A 9,740-nucleotide genomic window follows, 5' to 3' on the forward strand; every position below is an offset into this window, starting at 1 on the left:
TGTGGATACAGAAGGCCGACTTTACAGAAGAGAGAAAAGGACTAAAGCAAATGAGAATCTTGCTGGAATCCATGTCAGTCCTGGGGGTGGAAAAGCTACCCAATCCCTGAATGCATGCCTGGCCACCAGATCAAATGCCACTTGGCTAACAGTAGCCTCTGCATTTTATGTTTTCCTTGTGAGGCAACCTGCCCAGATTTTCAAGATTAGTAATTGGTATGTGGGAGATGTGTGGTGTGTGTGTGTGTGTGTGTGTGTGTGTGTGTACCAGTTCTTTCTTCCAGTGTTCAGGGTTCAGACCAGTACTTGTCTGTCATTAGTTTTCCAGCATTTTCAGGTGATACTAACGTAGGTGACACACACACCCCTACTCACGCACACACACACCTGCCTACACTTAAAATTTTACCCTCCTTGCAACTTATAATTCTCAATCCTCTTCTAACATTTTAACCTCTTACTCTGTATCCTTCTACTGCCCATTCTTCCTACTACTTCTGCCTTTTCTAATTTGCCCTTTTTCTCTCCACCTATGTTCTGTAAAGAACCTAAGCATGATCAATTTTTCAATCATAATTAAAATGAGACCCAAGGGAACACAATTTTAAAGATAAGGAAACTGAGGCCCCAAAAGCCAAACTTACTTGTCCAAAGAAAGATAGAGACAGATTCAACACCAGATGATGATCTCTTCTTATTTCTGCTCATGTTGGAAAAACTCTGCAATAGAATATATATGTGATATCAATTCCACTTCTGATTCTTTACTAGCTGCATGATTTTCTGCAAGTTACTTAAACCAACTAAATAAACTTTGGTTTACCTATCATTAAATAGGGAGCGATAAAATGGGAATAAATAGAGTTGTTTTGAAGCATCACCCTACGAATGGATATAAAATGACCTAATACCATTCATGGAATATAGTAAGTGCAAAACAGGATTTTCCTACCAAGTCCATTTTTTTTTTCTTTTATGTCACCTCACCTTGTAATCTTCCCTTTAGTTTACTCTTTTCTCTTATGGAAAATTACTTCTGTTTTTTCTTATTTTACTATATATATATATTTACCATTCATGTTCATACTCAGGCTTCAGTGACTGAAGAAATCTTTTCCAAACCTGTTAATAACATTTTGAATGATAGAGCAGCTTCCTGTCTGCCCTGGTTTGTCTGAAGTTTAGCATATGGAGAGTCATACACCTACAGGCCTTGCAGAATTCTCTGCATGTCTGAATACGCTGAAGTAACCCAGAGCTGCAGCGGCTCCCTCTCTTGCAAGCAGTGGGAGTCTCTGAACTCCCTGCAAGACTTGAGTTTTCCCTGTACCACATCAGAGCAGCTCTGCCTTTCTCTGGCCATTGGCACAAAATGCGAAGTTTAGGAGGTAGCCAATGAATATTTATAAAACACTTAAAGGAATAAATGATTGCATAAACATGTAAGTCCTTGCTTCCCTTTTTGAACAGAGCAGAGAGCAAGCATTTCGGTGTTGGAATCAGTGTTGTACATCTCGTGATCCACTTCCTAGGCCTGTCTGTGTAGGCCTTTGAAACAGCAGGCTCTCCTAGTGAGCATCATAGAACCAGCTCCTTTCTGATTCTGTTTACCTCACAGAAGGGTCAACATACCAAGGTTTAATCAGTCCTCTACAGGGGCACTCTCGTTGAAAGGCATAGGGCAGGGAGATGTTTTGAGGACGTTTCTGAACACCTACTCCATCCTAAACTTTCCATTCCCCACTGCAGCCCCCATGTACAGTTAGGGTTCACTTCCTTTTGGAGGTTTTTCTTTGTATGTCTATCCATACCCTCTCCCATTCTTACCGAAGTGTGGAAAACAGCCTGTTTCCCTCAGAACAGTTGAGATAATACAACATTTTCAAAAGTAGCCGTATTACATTATAAAGAGGTACAAAATAGGATACAAAGAGTATATAAATAGTCATGTTTCAAAATTATAAAATTTCACCCCTTCTGGGGTAGATTTGCTGGTCTGACTTTGTAGACACCTCATTTGGCTTCATGCCCTCCTGGGTCTCTGATGGTTTCCTTTGATGTCATATTTTCTCCTGGCATGCATGGGGGCACACAGGGCATCTTTTTCCCTTCAAGGTCAGATGCAGAAAGGTGCACCCAACTTCTTACTCTATAAATCTCTACAAACCTCCAGTTGCAAAACTATGTCTTCCGTAGTCAATGATCAGACAGTTGGGATGGAAGCCACGTATGATCTCATTTACCTTCTTTGGATTATCTGTTTATCCCAGTCCTAGATAATTTCCTTCTTTTTTTAACATTTATCTACATTCATTATTTTTCGTTCTATTTTTAGTTAACTTATAATAATTATACATATTTATGGGATACAGTGATACTTTAATACATGTATACAATAGGTAATGATCAAATCAGGATAATTAGCATATCCATCATCTCAAACATTTACCATTTCCTTGTGTTGTACACTTTTACAATTCTCTCTTCTAGCTTTTTGAAAATACACACTAAATTATTGTTAACCATATTCACCCTTCAGTGCTACAGAACACTGGTATTCTTCCAATCTAGCTGTAACTTTATTACCTAACATCTCCCTAAACTTTCCTCCTTGCAACCCTTCCCAGTCTCTAATAACCACAATTCCACTCTTGACCTCTATAAGAAAAAATTTTAAAAACTCCCTGATGTAGTTTGGATGTTTGTCCCTAGCCAAATCTCATGTTGAATTGTAATTCCCAATGTTGGAGGTGAGGCCTGGTGGGAGGTGTTTGGGTCATGGCTTGGTGCTGTCCTTGCAACAACGAATGAGTTCTCACCAGATCTGGTTGTTATAAATTGTTATACCTCCCCCACAACCACCCAGTCTTCTTGCTTTTGTCACATGATATGCCTGCTCCCTCTTCACCTTCCACCGTGATTGTAAGCTTCCTGAGCACCCTATCAGAAGCCAACCAAATGTTGGTGCCACGCTTGTACAGCCTGCAGAATCATAAACCAGTTAAACCTCTTTTCCTTAGAAGTTACCCAGTCTCAGGTATTTCTTTACAGCAATGCAAGAATGCCCTAATACACTCCTACACGTAAGGGAGAATAATTTGCCTTTTTTCCGCCTGGCTTATTTCACTTAACATAATGTCCTCCAAGTAATCAATGTTTCCCCAAATGATAGGATTTCATTTTTTTATAGCTGAATAGTATTCCATTGTGCATATATTCATTTTTTGTCCATTCATCCGCAATGGACATTTAGGTTGAGGCTGTGTCTTGGCTAAACGAAAACTAAGTACTAAAAGTATAACTAAAAATGGAACTTTATTCAATAAAGCTACAATAAACATGGAAGACCTGGTATCTCTTTGGTATTCCTATTTTTCATCCCTTAGATAAATACTTAGTATTGGGATGGCTGAATTGTACAATAGTTCTATTTTTAGTTTTTTTGAGAAAGCTGCATACTGTTTTTCAAAATGGCTATACTAACTTATATTCCCAACAACAGTGTATTAGAGTTCCCTTTCCATGGCATCCTTACCAGCATTTGTTATATTTTGTGTTTTTGATGATAAATATGCTAACTGAGATGAGATGATATATCATTGTGGTTTTGATTTGTATTTCTCTTATGATTAATGATGTTAAGCATTTTTTCATATACTTGATCATTTATATATCTTCTTTTGAAAAATGTCTATTTAGAATCTTTGCATATTTATTAATTGGATTATAATTTTTGCTGCTGAGTGGTTTGCGTTCCTTGTATATTCTGGATATTAGTTGCTTGTTTGATAATGAATTTGCAATATTTTATTTCTTTTTACATGTTCTCTCTTCACTCTTGATTGTTTCTTTTGCTGTGCAGGAGCTTTTTAGTTTTATATGTTCCTATTTCTCCATGTTTGCTTTGTTGCCTGTGTTTTGGGGTCATATAAAAATCATTTTTTAAATCAATGTCATGAAGTTAAAGCATAAGTTCTTGTTAGTTTTCTTTTACATGTTTGTTTGTTTATGCAATAAGCATAAAGTCATCATCAATTTAAAATAATGGGCAAAAAGATAGTATTTGCAAGCCTCATAGTAACCTCAAATTGCAAAACATACAAGAGATACACAAAAAATAAAAAGCAAGAAATTAAATCATAGCATCATAGCACCAGAGAAAATCGCTTTCACTAAGAGGAAGAAGCAAGAAAAGAAAGAGAAGACCAGAAAACAAATAACAAAATGGTAGGAGTAAGTTCCTACTTATCGATAATACAAGTTTTGGGCACCTTTGTTCACAATGAGCTTGCTGGTGGTATGCAGATTTGCTTCTCGATTCTCTATTCTGTTTCATTGGTCTATGTGTCTGTTTTTATGACAGTATCATGCTGTTTTGTTTTCTAGAGCTCTGTAGTGTAACTTGAAGTCAGATAATGTGATTCCTCCAGTATTGTTCTTTTTGCTCAATATACCTTTGGCTCGTCTGGGTCTTTTTTTATTTCATATACATTTTAGATTTTCTTTTCTGTTTCTTGAAGAATGTTATGCTATTTTGATAGGGATTGCATTGAATCTGTAGATTGCTTTGAGTAGTACGGACATTCAATAATATTGATTCTTCCAATCAACAAACTTGGAATACATTTCCTTTTTTATGTGTGTTCTGTTCAATTTCTTGCATGAGTGTTTTATAATTTTTATTGTAGAGATCTTTCATTTCTTTGGTGAAACTAATTCCTAGGTATTTAGTTTTATTTATGGCTATTGTCAGCGGGATTCCTTTTTTTATTTCTTTTTTAGATTGTTCACTGCTGGCATATAAAAATGCTACTGATTTTTGTATGTTGATCTTGTATACTGCAACTTTACTTAATTTGTTTATTAGTTCTAGTAGTTTTTTGTGGAGTCTTTAGTTTTTTTTCAAATATAAGATTATATCATATGTACACAAGGAAAATCTGACTTCTTCCTTTCCAAGGTGGATGCAATATTTTTTCTCCTCTCTGATTGCCTTAGCTAGGACTTCCAGTACTATGTTGAATAGGCCTGGTGAAAGGTGGCATCTTGTCACGTTCCAGATCTTAGAGGAAAGGCTTTTAGTTTTTCCCCATTCAGTGAGTCTGTCACATGTGGCTTTTATTACATTGTGGTATGTTCCTTTTATTCCCAGTTTTTTAAAATTGTTTTTATTATGAAGGGATGTTGAATTTTATTAAATGCTTTTCCAGCACCAGTTGAAATAATCATATGATTTCTGTGTTTCATTCTGTTGATATGATATATCAAATTGATTGATTTGTGAATGCTGAACCATCCTTACATACCTGGAGTAAATCTCACTTGCCCATGATCAGTTATCCTTTTGAATTTGGTTTGATAGTATTTGGTTGAGGATTTTGCATCAATATTCATCAGAGGTGTTGGCCTATAGGTTTCTTTTTTTGATGTTCTTTTGTCTGGTTTTGGTATCAGAATAGTACTGGCCTTGTAGAATGAGTTTGGAAGTATTCCTTCCTCATCTGTTTTTCAGAATAGTTTGAGTAGAAGAGTAGAATTGGTATTAGTACTTTAAATATATTGGCTTTCAGGCTTTTTGTTTTTACTGGGAGACTTTTTACTCATTACTTGTTTTTGGTCTGCATAGGGTTTGGATTTCTTCATGGTTCAATCTTGGTAAGTGTGTATGCCTAGGAATTTACGTACTTCATCTAGATCTTCCAATTCATTGGCATATAGTTGCTTACAGTAGCCACCAATGATCCTTTGAATTTCTGTGATATCAGTTGTAATGTCTCTTTTTCATCTCTGAATGTATTTATTTGGGTCTTCTTCCTTTTTGTCTTTGTTAATCTAGCTAAAAGTTTGTCAGTTTTATCTGTCCAAAAAAAATTTCTTTTGTTTTATTCATCGTTTGTATTGTTTTCTTCATTGCAAATTCATTATTTCTACTATGATCTTTATTATTTCTTTTCTACTACTAATTTTGGGTTCAGTTTACTCTCACTTTTCTAGTTGTTTAAGATACATTGTTAGGTTATGTATTTGAAATTTTTCTTCTTTATCAAAGTGTACACTTATAACTATAAACTTCCCTCTTATTACTGCTTTTGCTGTATCCCATAAGTTTTGTTATGTTGTGTTTTCATTATCATTTGTTTTGATAAATTTTAAAATTTCCTTCTTAATTTATTCATTGACCTACTGGTCATTTAGGAGCATATTGTTTAATTTCCATTTGTTTGTATCATTTCCAAAATTCCTCTTGTTTAATTTCTAGTTTTATTCCATTGTGGTCAGAGAAGATGCTTGATTTTATCTCAGTTTTTTTTTTTTTTTTGAATGTTTTAAGACTTGTTTTGTGAACGAAGATATTGTCTGTCCTTGACATTGATCCATGTGCTGAGAAGAAAGTGTATTCTTCAGCCTTTGAATGAAATATTGTGTGAATATTTATTAGGTCCATTTCTTCTATAGTGCAGATTAAGTCCAATGTTTGCTGAGATTCTGTCTGGGACATCTGTCCAATGCTGAAAGTGGGCTTTTGAAGCCTCCAGCTATTATTGTATGGAAGTCTATCCTGTTTTTAGGTCTAATAATATTTGCTTTATGTATCTATGTGCTCGAGTGTTGGGTGCATATATATTTAAAATCAATATATCCTGGTGCTGAATTGACTCCTTTTTCATTAGATAATGACTTTCTTTGTCTTACAGCTTTTGTCTTTAAATCTATTTTGTCTGTTGTAAGTATAACTACCCCCACTCATTTTTGGTTTCCATTGACATGGAATATCTTTTTCCATCCCTTTATTTTCAATCTTTATAAGTGAAGTGTGTTTCTTGCTGGGACCAGATCAATGGGTCTTGTTTTTCCATCCATTCAGTCACTCTATATCTTTTGATTGGAGAGTTTAGTCCATTTATAATCAATGCTATTATTGATAAACAGGGACTTACTCCTATTTTGTCATTTGTTTTGTGGTTGTTCTGTGGTCTTCTCTTCTTCCTTCTTTCTTTCCCATCTTCCTTTTAGTGAAGGTGATTTTATCTGGTTGTATGATTTAATTTCTTGCTTTTTATTTGCTGGTGTATCCATTGTATGTTTTTCAATTTGATGTTACTGTGAGGCTTGCTAATACTATCTTATAACCCATTATTTTAAATCGATAATGACTATAAACTTATTGCATAAACAAACATCCAAACAGAAAACTAGTAGCAACTCTATACTTTAATTTCATCCCCCACTTTTTAACTTTTTGTTGTTTCCCTTTATGTCTTATTGTACTATGTCTTGAAAAGCTGTTGTAGTTATAATAATAATAATAATAATAATAATAATAATAATCACTATTGAGACAAAGTCTCTCTCTCATCACTCAAACTGAAGCTCATTGGCACAATCACAACTCACTGCAGTCTCGACTTCTTGGGCTCAAGTGATTCTCCCACTTCAGCCTCTCAAGTAACTAGGACTGCAGGCACACACCACCACACCCAGCTAAATATATTTTTAGTAGAGACAGGGTTTTGCCATATTGCCCAGGATTTTCTTTAACTCCTGGGCTCAGGGGATTCTCCCATCTCAGCCTACCGAGTAGCTGGGACTACAGGCACAAGCCACCATACCCAGCTAACTTACTGTGTTTTTAGGAGAGACAGGGTTTTGCTGTCTTGCCCAGGCTGTTCTTTAACTCCTGGACTCAAGCAATCCACCCACCTCAGCCTCCCAAAGTGCTAGGATTACAGGTGTGAGTCACTGCACCCAGCCTAGTTATAATTTTTGATTGGCTCATCATTTAGTCTTTCTGATTAATATAAAAGTAGTTTATACACCACAATTACAGTGTTACAATATTCTGTGTTTTTATAGGTGTTTTTCTGTATTCTGCTTTTCTGTGTGTTCACTATTAACAGTGAGTTTTGTTCCTTTACGTGATTTCTTCTTGCTCTTTAACATACTTTCTTTCAGATTGAAGAACTCCCTTTAGCATTTCTTGTAGGACAGGTCTGGTGTTGATGAAATCCCTCAGCTTTGGTTTTTCTTGGAAGGTCTTTATTTCTCCTCCATACTTAAAGGATATTTTCACTTCATATACTATTCTAGGATAAAAGTTTTTCCTTCAACATTTAAATATTTTAGGCCACTTTCTCCCAGCCTGTAAGGTTTGCACTGAGAAGTCTGCTGCCAGATGTGTTGTAGCTCCTTTGTATGTTATCTGTTTTCGGCTCTTGATGCTTTTAGAATCCTTTCTTTATCGTTGACTTTGAAAATTTGATTATTAAATGCCTTGTGATAGTCTTCTTTGAGTTCAATCTGCTTGGTGTTCTATAACTTTCTTGTACTTGTATCTTGGTATCTTTCTCTAGGTTTGGGAAGTTCTCTGATATTATACCTTTCAATAAACTTTCTCCCCTATCTCTTTCTGTCTCCTGTTTAAGGCCAATAGCTCTTAGATTTGCCCTTTCGAGGCTATTTTCTATATCTTATAGGTGTGCTTTATTGTTCTGATGCTTTTTTCTTATCTTCTGAACATGTGTTTTCACATAGCCTGTCTTCAAGCTCTCTAATTCTTTCCTCTGCTGAATCAATTCTGCTATTAAGTTTCTCTGATGCATTCTTCAGTATGTCAATTGCATTTCTCAACTCTTGAATTTCTGCTTGATTCTTTTCAATTATTTCAATCTCTTTGTTAAGTTTATTTGCTAAAATACTGAATACTTTCTCTGTCTTAGCTTGAATTTCTTTGAGTTTCCTTAAAACAGGTATTTTGAATCATCTGTCTGAAAGGGCATATGTCTCTGTTTTTCTAGGATTGGTCACTGGTACCTTATTTAGCTCGTTTGGTGAGGTTATGTTTTCCTGGATGATTGTGATGATTGTAGACGTCTGTCGGTGTTTGGGAATTGAATAATTATGTTTTAATTGTAGTCTTCATAGTCTGAGCTTGTGTTTTCCCATCCTTCTTCAAAAGGCTTTCCAGGTATTCAAAGGGACTTGGGTCCCAAGCCCAACAGTGCTGTGGTTTTTGCAGACTTGTAGAGGTACTGCCTTGGTGGTTTTGAATAAGATCCAGAAAAGTTCTCTGGATTACCAGAGAACTTTTCCTTTACTTTTTTCCCTTTTCCCTTACTTTCTATCAAACAAAAAGGGTCTCTTTGTACTGAGCCACCTGGAACAGGGGATGTGGTGATGTAACAACCCCTGTGGTGACCAACACTGGGACTGTGCTGGGTGACACCTGAAGCCAGCATAGCACTGAGTCTCGCCCAAGGTCTGCTGTAACCACTACCTTGCTACCACCTATGTTCTCTCAAGGCCCTAGGGCTCTAAAATCAGCAGGTGGCAAAGCCAGTCACGTTGTGTCCTTCTCTTCAGGGTGCCAAGCTACATCTGGCCCTAGGCAGGTCCAGTAATGCTGTCTGTGAGTCAGCATTTGCAGTCAAAAGCCTTAGATTATTGCCTGATTTTCTATTCTACTGTGGCTAAGCTGGCACTCAAACCACAATATAAAATCCTTCCTGCTTTTTCCTCCTCTTTTTCAAGGCAGGGGAGCCTCTTCCTATGGGCACCACCTCCACTGGCCCACCTGGGGGTTCCACCAGGCCACCAGTGTTCACTTAAAGCCCAAGGGCTCTTCAGTCAGCTCTATAGTAAATTCTGCCAGGCTTGGAACTCACCCTTCAGGGCAGTGGGCTCTCCTCCGGCCCAAGGCTGGTCCAGAAATGCTGTTCAAGAGCTAAGTCCTGGAATTGGAG

This window comes from Papio anubis, chromosome 3 (genome assembly GCF_008728515.1).
Source record: "Papio anubis isolate 15944 chromosome 3, Panubis1.0, whole genome shotgun sequence".
NCBI lineage: Eukaryota > Metazoa > Chordata > Mammalia > Primates > Cercopithecidae > Papio > Papio anubis.